The sequence below is a fragment of the Grampus griseus genome (assembly GCF_964374135.1).
Source record: "Grampus griseus genome assembly, chromosome: 1".
NCBI lineage: Eukaryota > Metazoa > Chordata > Mammalia > Artiodactyla > Delphinidae > Grampus > Grampus griseus.
Window position 1 is genome coordinate 1878553 of NC_139017.1, and position 10804 is coordinate 1889356.

Sequence of the window (10804 nt, forward strand, 5' to 3'; positions counted from 1 at the left end):
ATTTTCTTGGCACCCTTATTGAAAAACAGTTGACCATAAATGTAAGGATTTATTTCTGGACTTTCAATTTTATTCCACTGATCTAAATGTCTACTATTAATATTTGCCACAACTCCTCCCTCTTTTTTTCTGGGTATTTATTAATATTTTTCAAAATAATTGGATCATACTAAATACAGTTTTTAACCTTTTTTTTTAAAAGAAATCACTAACATCCTCTCATGTCATTAAATATTCAACATAACTTTTAATGGCTGCCTTTTATTCCATTGTACAGATATACAATATTAATTTAATTCCCTTTTGGTGAATACTTAGGCTGGTCCCACAACAACATTATCATCAAATGATGTAATAAAAAAATACACCCAAAATATACCTTATGTGTATCAGTAATTAGTTTATAAGGAAAAAACCTAGAGTGGGAATTGCTATGTAAGAATATTTTTAAGTCCTTGATACATATAAGAGCTTAAGCGTCCCTCAGTATAGACGGAGATTACTGTTGTGAAATCTTGACTAATTCTGAATTCACATTTTATCGTAGACTTACACAAAGAGGGACATCTCAAAACTAATAGTTTTTGATAGCTTGACTTAAAGTCAAATAACCAACTCTTCCCCCTGTCTTAAATATCTCAGCTTAATGTTATTTTCTTCTCCTATATGAAGTACTGATTTGTTTTGCTGCACTAGGTAAACTGTCACTGAAAGTGAACATCTCAAATGAAGTAACTGAACGAAACCACCAAGGTTTGTGGCAGGTGTGCTGAAGTTAACCCCCCAGTACAGAATCTAAGTTGGATACGATGGGAAAGGAAGACAGAAGATGGCATACATGTTGGGAGAAAATAGAGAAATTAATAGACTAGTGGTCCCAGTGTGGTTGAAAAATGATCACGGCAGGAAAAGTAGGGCAGGGAAAGCTGGGAGGAAGGAAGATTATTGCCAGATAAAAGAATATCTGAATTGCCGCTCTCAATATGTCCACTGCTGAGAAATTTAGAGTTGCCTTGGAAAAACTTAAGATCTCTTGAGGGGACTTAGCTGGTGGTCCAGTGGTTAAGAACCTGCCTGCCAATGCAGGGGACGCGGGTTCGATCTCTGGTCCGGGAAGATCCGACATGCCGCGGAGCCACCAAGCCTGTGCGCCACAACTACTGAGCCCACATGCCGCAAGTACTTAAGTCCGTGCGCCCTAGAGCCCATGTGCCACAACTACTGAGCCTGCGTGCTGAAACTACTGAAGCTCGCGTGCCTAGAGTCCATGCTCCGCAACAAGAGAAGCCACAATGAGAAGCCTGCGCACCGCGACCAAGAGTAGGCCCTGCTCGCTGCAACTAGAGAAAGCCCGCGCGCAGCAATGAAGACTCAACACAGCCAAAAAAATAAATAAATATTTAAAAAAGAAAAAGAAAGATCTCTTGAGAATATAATGTCCCAGAAACAGGCCTAATCTTGAAAGGGACAGTCCATGCAGCATCTTTCCCTCTGGAAAATGGACGCACACTGGCAGATTTCTAAGTGTTCCAACGGGCACGGCTTTTGTATGACGTCTTCAGAGTATACCAGCTTTGCAGTGTTTAATGAAAACTGTATGTACCTCCCTTCGCTAAGGTCTACATATGCAGACTTTATAGTGTAGGGGACCAAAATTTCCACTCCAAAATGTCTCTTTGGGATATGGATTATTTTGAGCTGAAAACAATCAAGGCCAAAAGACGCAGGGAGAAACTCTGACCTTCCCCCAGCTGCCTAAAAGAATTTCGATAGAGGGCCTGTTCCCAAAATAGAGCTATTGCCAGAGATCTCTGCAAAGAATACGGGCCGGGCCGGTGGTGTGGTGGGGAAGTCGGCAGGGCCTGGAGACCAGAGTCCACTCTGTCGCATTGTGTCTGCTGGCTCAGCAAACTCGCTCACCAAGCATTTGCTTTTCCATCTCCATGTAAATGGCCTTCCTCCCCTTTGAGGTCCCAAACCACTACTCGCAACTTCCTCTTTTGTCTTTAGTTGAAGACGGTATTTAAGGTGAGGGTTTTGGCCGTTTGGGGGAGTTACTCAGTTTTTATGGATCTCTCCCATGAAGACATGTTATGAAACTTTGCGTGATTTTCTCCTGTTAATGTTTCATGTCAATTTAATTCTTAGACCATCCAGAAGAACCTAGAAGGGTAGAGGGAAATTTCTTCCTCCCTGACAATCGCTCAGTACCAGTCTATTTTTCTAACCATCCAATGACTTTGTAAGTTCGAGGGGTATTTTTAAGATTTTTTTTTTTTTTTGATGTGGACCATTTTTAAAGCCTTTATTGAATTTGTTACACTATTGCTTCTGTTTTATGTTTTGGCCGCTGGGCATGTGGGATCTTAGCTCCCTGACCAGGGATAGAACCCGCACCCCCTGCATTGGAAAGCGAAGTCTTAACCACTGGACCGCCAGGGAAGTCCCATAAGTTCAAGTTTTAGGATGAAGTTTTAGATTTCTAACACACCCCTAGTTTTAACTAGACACCTCCTGATTTGGCATCCCAGAAGCCTCACTGCCAAGAACTATGTAGTTCTGTGAATACATCTGTGCCAGGAGTTTGGGCAGAAGGAATAATATGATTACCAAGATCATTAACTCTGTGATGTGTTCAAGATTAGTAGGAAGACGTTTCTAAAATTATTAACAATAAAATATTTATCACGCTATTGTATTAAATTCATCTCTATAAAAGCTTTAATCTTCCTGCTCTGCTCTGTGGTTAGAATAAAGCAACTCGAGTGACAAGCATGGTTCCTTTCTTTCACCCTCCACATCCAGTCAACCAGGGAGAGCTAGTAACTCTACTTCTTATGCATCTCTTGATCCCGTCCACTCCTCTGTATCCCCATGGCCTCTACCTGCGTTCAGGCCACCGTCTGCTCCAGCCTGAATTATTACCTCAGCTTCCTCCCTCAGTTTTACGCCCAACAATCTTTTCTCCACACTGCAGCATGAATGAGAAATAAACCACTGTTGTTGTTGTGTGCCACTGAGACTGGGGGTCACTTGTTACTGCAGCATAACCTGGCCTAAGCAGATGATCCCTAACTTCTTTCAGTTCCTTGCATGTGCCGTACTCTCACTTTGGGCCTTTCCCTCCTCCTCTTTTTCCTGTGTCAATTGTCCCAATTTATCTTTGGCCTTTCAGATCTCAGCTTAGGTGTCATTTCCTCTGGAAGGCCTTCTCCTTTCCCCCACGACTGGTTTGTGTTCCCATCCTACACACTCCTCCGACATTCTGTACGTCCCCTGTCACAGCACTTACTGTGTAATTATCGCCCCACCTCTACTGTAAGACAGAGACTATGGCTTTCTTGTTCATCATTGTATTCCTACGCTCGCCATGTGGTAGATGCCAGAAATCCCTTGAATGAGTAAATCAATTTTTAGAACTTGAAGATTTTGTCATAGTGTTTACCGGGAAAAGTCACCGACGGCAGAAAGTAGTTGAGTCCAAGTTGTGGTCTGATTCATTGTGATGATACAAGTGAAAGAAGTATCCATGGCAGCCAAATGCTATCAACCTGTGCTTTCCTGTCTTCCCCTCGACGTAAGTTATACGGGTTTCCAAGCCTCCATACTAAAGGAATAAGGAGTAATATATATATTTATAACTGAATCACTTTGCTGTACACCTGAAACTAACACAACATTGTAAATCAACTATACCCCAATTTAAAAAAAAAAAGGAGTAGCTATAAACGAATAGGTGTGAGACTGAAGGTCCCCGGAATCAAAGAACGATAGGCATTATTATTTCTGTACATGTCTGAACAGCGCATGAGGATAACATACAGGTCAGCTCACATTCTTGCAGCATTTCCGGTTCTAAGACACAGCCTAAGGCAAACTCTTAGCATGGTTATGCAGGCTGTACGCATTCCACAACTCTTGTCTAACTGAGTCACCCTGGATAGTTTCCTGTCCCTCCCTGCCATAAAGCATAATGCACAAGAACAATGCATTCATCGTGCCATCTGTGATCCCCACGTGAACTACCATGGGTAAGGCTTCCCGTGGTCCCACAATTAAAAGACCATCTGAAAACCATGTCGGTGAAGACGTTTTGTGCAGAAAGCAGGAGTCGCAGCTTAGGTTAACTAGACTGTGCTCTGGTGAGACCTAGGAGGAAATCTGACTCTGAGCTCATTACTAAAGAGCATATGGTGGGGTAGAGCCACATGTGAGGCCTGAGTGGTTCTGAGGTTGACTTATTAACGCCAAAAGATGAAGGGCTTGATGTTTAATAGTAGGCTTCATGTAGCATGCCTAACTCACGTGCAGAAATGAGTTTAACTCACTAGGCTATATATTAAGAATGAAACACCCCACATGTAAAAATTGCCTAGTTTTTGAAAAAGAAAAAACAGAGGAAAAAGACTGACTAGTTTTCTTAAAGTCATAGTAAGAAGAGGCATGTATACAACAAGGGTCCAAATCTTCTATGAGAAAACTGATGAGCGTCAGGCAGGGCAGGGTTATGCAACACGTATTAGCTTGAACTAGTTCTGAGGTTTCCAAAGGATTAGAAAGTGCTGGGAATGCTAGAAACGATGGTTAGAACCAGGTCCCTTGATTGAAAGTTAAGGGGACATGGTTTTAGGCCCAACGTAAAGAAGCACTTGTGGGGGCTTCCCTGGTGGCACAGTGGTTGAGAGTCCGCCTGCCGATGCAGGGGACACAGGTTCGTGCCCCGGTCCGGGAAGATCCTACGTGCCGCAGAGCGGCTAGGCCCGTGAGCCATGGCCGCTGAGCCTGCGCGTCCGGAGCCTGTGCTCCGCAGCAGGAGAGGCCACAACAGTGAGAGGCCCGTGTACTGCAAAAAAAAAAAAAAAAAAAAGAAACACTTGTGAATGTTACCTGTTTCTTCATTAGTGCAATTCGGATAAAATACCTACTTTATAAGATTGTACTGAGAATTAAACATAATGTTTGTAAAATGCTTTGCACAATGTTGGCTAATTAAATGGTAATTATAATTAAGCAGAGATCTCCAATGAAGAACTGGGCTTCCCTGTAAGGTAAGAAGTTCACTGCCTCTAAAAGTACTTAATAAGTCAACTGGTCATGTGCGGTAACACAACGCCTCCTGTTTGGGTACGGAGAGTGGCAGGGGCTATGACTGGACCCTGGTAAATGTATTCAAATCTAAGATTCTAAGACATATTGATGCTTACATTTCTTTGTACACACTGATTCTAAAATAAAATGGCCCCCAAATACACAAAACTAAAATTGCTGGAACTACAGGGAAAAATGGACAGATCCACCATTTTAATAAGAGATTGACTGACCTATTTTATCTATTAATGGGTGATAGATAGGCATACTGATAGGCAAATCTGAACATGAGCGTTAGTAAAGGTGTAAAACGTCTGAACTACCAAGCTTGCTTTATTTGATACACATCCCTGCACCTATCTACCTGCTGGTGAAATCAACATTCTTCTTTGGTTTAGACTATTTCTAAAAATCGACCATGGACCAGCCCATACAGCAAGCCTCCAGGATCTTTGATTCTCTGGCCACAATGCAACAAATATATATGAACAAAACATAAATACATTTTGAATTAAAAAGTCCTGGGCTTCCCTGGTGGCGCAGTGGTTGAGAGTCCGCCTGCTAATGCAGGGGACACGGGTTCAAGCCCTGGTCTGGGGGGATCCCACACGCCGCGGAGCGACTAGGCCCGTGAGCCACAGCTGCTGAGCCTGCGCGTCTGGAGCCTGTGCTCCGCAACAAGAGAGGCCACGACAGTGAGAGGCCCGTGCACCGCGATGAAGAGTGGCCCCCGCTTGCCACAACTAGAGAAGGCCCTTGCACAGAAACGAAGACCCAACACAGCCAAAAATAAAAATAAATAAATTAAAAGTCCTTAAATAACTCATGGTTTAAAGAAGAAATAACAATGGACATTTTAATATACGAGAACTGAATAAAAATACTATGTATCAAAACTTGTGGGATGCAGAAAAAGCAGTATTTGAGGAAAACTTATAGCCTTAGATGCTTATATTAGAAAAATAGAAAGATTAAAGGTGAATATGCTAAACTCATTAACTGAAAAATAGAATAATCTGAAGACAGTAGTAGAGAGAGAAAAAACATAAAGCAGTGAAACGGAAAACAAACTTGCAATAAAGAGGATCAACAAGGTCAAAAGTTGATTCTTGGGAAACGTACAATGAGACAAACTTTTGGTGAGATGGATTAAGAAAAAGAGAGAAAGATCAAGTCAGTATTAATGAAAAAGAGACATAATATTATATATAAAATACATTTTAAAAAGATAAAATGAAGAACTTTCTGAAAGTAAATATGAAACAGTTGAAAAGAACATTAAAACACATATAACTTAGCAACACTGACCCAAGAATTCCTTAAGAAAGGCTGAATAGTTCTATGACTGTGAAAAACAATAAATCTAAAGGTAAAAATCTTTCTACCCACACACAAAAAAACTCGACACCCAGATAATTTATAGGGAGCTCTGCCAAACTTTCAGCAAACAGGTCATTTCAATATTATATAATTTATTCCACAGAATAATGGAGGAAAAAAAAGAAATATTCCCCAATTCATTCTTTGATGCCTGTAAAACCATGGATAGCGTGAGAAAGGAAAATTTCAGATCAATTTTACTATAAACATAAACTTAAAAATCCTAAACAAAATGTTAACATAAAATATCAGATATATAAAATATATTATGGACAAATTAGGCTTATTTCAGGAATGCAAAGGTGTTTAACATTTGAAAAACCTTTAAATTATAAATATAATTCTTCATATTGCTAGATAAGGGGGAAATGCTTTTGCTGATCTCAACAGATTAAAAAAGAGAGGAAAAAAGCATTTGATATAATCCAGTACTCTTTCATGGTGAAACTTTTAGCAAATTCACAATGCAACGGAACTTCCTTAACTCGATAAAGGGTATTTGAAAAACCTGCAACACACGTCATTCCTAATGAGGAAATGTGTGAATTAAAGTATTTTAAAACCAGGAACTAGACAAGAATGTCTGCTATCATCACATGTATTCAACCCCGTGCTGGAGATGGTAGCCAGCATGATAAGGTAAGAGAAAGAAAAGGAAAGGAAAAACAAAACTGTCATTACTTAAGATGTGACCCTCTAAATAGAAAACTAAAAATAATCTACATATTATTCGAAATATGAAGAGCATTTAGCAAGGTGGCTAAAATATCAATATGTGAAAATCAATTTCATTTTTATAAACCAGCAAATAATTCAAAAACATAAGTTTAAGGACTTCCCTCGTGGCGCAGTGGTTGAGAATCCGCCTGCCAATGCAGGGGACAGGGGTTTGATCCCTGGTCCGGGAAGATCTCACATGCTGCAGAGCAACTAAGCCCATGCGCCACAACTACTGAGCCTGCACTCTAGGGACTTCGTGCCACAACTACTGAGTCCATGTGCCACTACTACTGAACCCCGCACACCTAGAGCCCATGCTCTGCAACGAGAAGCCACTGCAATGAGAACTAAGAGTAGCCTCCACTCGTCACAACTAGAGAAAGCCCACACACAGCAACAAAGACCCAACGCAGCCAAAAAAATAAACAAATAAACAAATAAAAAGTCACCAGAAAGTCTTATTAAAAACAAAAACATAAGTTTAAGACACATTTATGATAATAACATAAACTGTAATGAATGTAGAATAAATCTGACCAAAGATGAGCAAGTATCTCTAGAGAAAATTAGAAATTCTATAGAAATCGTTAAAGAAAACCTAAATAACTAGAGATATATAGCAAAATCTTACTATAGGAATTTCAATTCTCCCCCCAAATTGACCTACAGAATTAATGCATTTCCAATCATAATCACATCAGGACTTTTTTGTGGAAATTGACAAGTGGATCCTAAAATGTATATGCAAGAAAAAAGGGCCAAGAATAGCCAAGCCAATCCTGAACAAACCTGCTCAACCAGACAGCAAAATGTATAAAGCTATAGTAATTCAGGCAGAAGGGTACTGGCACAGGGACAGAAAACTAGGAAGAGAATAGTGAGTCCAGAAACAGACTTTGGGGCCTTGATATATGACCAGAGATGGTAACCACAGGTCACTGGAGAAAGGATTCTAGTCAATATAGGGTGTTTGCACAATTGCCTGGCTATCTGGAAAACAGGAAAGGAAAGGAAATGGATCCCTACTTCATACCAGACAAAACCCAATTCCCTATGGATTAATGATTTAAATGTAGAAGGCAAAACTTTAAAAATTTCCCCCCAATTCGAAGAAATACCTTTCAGATAGCAGGGTGGACAAGGATATTTTTTTCTATTTGATAGACTTTATTTTCTAGAGCAGCTTTAGGTTCACAGCAAAACTGAGAAGGTACAGAGATGCCCCGTCTACCTGCTGCCCCTACACAGGCCCAGCCCCGCCATTATCAACGCACCCCCCCCACCAGATGGCACGTTTGCTTCAACGAACCTACAGACATGCATCACCATCACCCAGAGTCCACGGTTCACATTAGGGTTCACTCCACTTGTTGTACATTCCACAGGTTTGGACAAAGGTATAATGACATGTGTACCCCATTGACAGTGTCACACAGAATAGTTTCACTGCCCTAAATATTCCCTGCGCTTTGCCCACCCATCCCTCCCTCCCCTCAACCCCTGGCAAGACCAGGATTTTTTTAAGACATCAAAGTTTGCTAATTACAAAGGAAAGGATAGACATATTTAACTACGCTAAACTTAATATTTATCTAAAGATAGTATAGAAATAAAGAAAGTGAAAAGATCTTGGACTGGACCCTGGCCTGGGGGTGCGGAGGATTGCTCTAAATCATTGGTCCCCAACCTTTTTGGCACCAGGGACCGGTTTCGTGCAAGACAATTTTTCCACGTACAGGGGTTGGAGGGGGGTAGTGGAGAGATATGTTTCAGGCGGTAATGTCAGCCATGGAGAGCGCAGATGCTGCTTCGCTCGCTCACCCACCGCTCACCTCCTTCTGTGTGGCCCGGGGGTTGGGGACCCCTGGTCTAAATGACATTATTGGAACAACTGATGAAATTTCAATGTGGACTGTATATTAGACGTATCATATCAGTGCTAAATTACCTACATTTGAAAATTGTTCTGTGCCAACATAAGGAAACATCATTGTTTTCAGAGGTGCATGCTGCAACTTACTCTCAAATGGTTCAGCAAAAATAATTTATATCTTGTCTCTCTTACACACAAATACAGCAAACTGTGAATCTATGTGAAGGGTATACAGGAGTTCATTGTATTAGTCCTGAAACTTTTCTGTAAGTTTGATATTTTTTTTTCAAAATCAGAAGTCAAAATTTTAAAAAAATATTTGAAAACACACGCTATAAACAGGGAGAAAATATTTGCAACACATACAATTGACAGAAGATTGGTATCCAGAATGTTTTTTTAAAATAAAAATGCTTAGAAGAGGAAAAGAAACATGAATGAACAATCAGCACATGAAAAAATGTTCGACATTATCAGTAATTAGAGAATGCAAATTAAGACCATAATCTTGTACCAATTTACTCTCAGTAGACTAGCAAAAATTAAGAAGTTTGACCAAAACAATGATTGGAAAGAATGTGGAATAACAGGAAAGGGCTGATCCGTGCTGGTGGCAGTATAGATTGGTACCAGCACTTTGAAAACATTTTGGCAACATCGTGTAAAGCTGTATACCCCATCCCTCTGATCCAGTCCTGTTACTCCTGGGTTCAACTGAGACGAGTGCAAGAGCTGTGCACAGGAAGGCCCTTGCCAGCCTTGTGAGTATCACCCAGGCAGGCTCAGGTTTTGTCAGGCATGAGCTTATGTAATTGGAGAAAAATCACAACAAATTGCAAATGTGACAAAACCCAGGAAAGTACCATACTAATTTTAAAATTAACTGTCTCACACACCTCTATACCCTTTTCCTTCATTCTTTTGGCTGCATAGGCTTAATCCCCTCTTTATATGACAATGATTTCCACAACATCACTTTCCATAGAGAAAATGAGAAGACTGCCCTTCTTCTAACATAGTTTACTGAACATTTTTTATTATTAATATTTGGGATGTAGAAAACATGTGTCTTCACATCCAGACAGACTCACTGTAGTTCTGTTATAGGGTTATGGCCTACAAACTCAGAGAATCTGACAAATTTTACTTTGTGTGATTCTCATCATTAAAGGAAACATGTAAAGTGCATTTATAAACATAGAAGCATGACTACGTTCCTGACAGGAGAGAACTTCCAGGTCAGAACTGGATCCTCCACTTACAATTTTACACATCTGAGGTTTTTCAGATCAGCTTCCAGCTCCCTACATTTCAAACTAGGTTTCTGTCCCAACACACACATAGGTCAGGTGCTGGATGTTGTGGGACATTCCTATTCTGATATGACCATCTGTTCATGCACCTTCCTACCCTGGGGCGAAAAGCAAGAGCCTGACATTGAAGACTGCAAACCTCACACATACTCTCCACTGAACTCAAACGCATCCCTGATGCAACCCACCTTGGCTCAACCCCAAATGCCTGCAGCCGTGTATCACCCAAGCTGAAAAGGGCTGAAGGAGGGGGCGCAGGAACGTAAAGAGAAAGTGGCCCTCTTCCATCGTGGTTTAAATGTCTTCCTTCTGTAGATTTTACAAACATATGACCATGGGAACACACTGCCAAGGCTCCTCTTTTCGGGTCGATGGGAGAGACCCATGGGAGGGGCCCTGAAACTCCAATTTCATTAGCTTCACGGTTGGT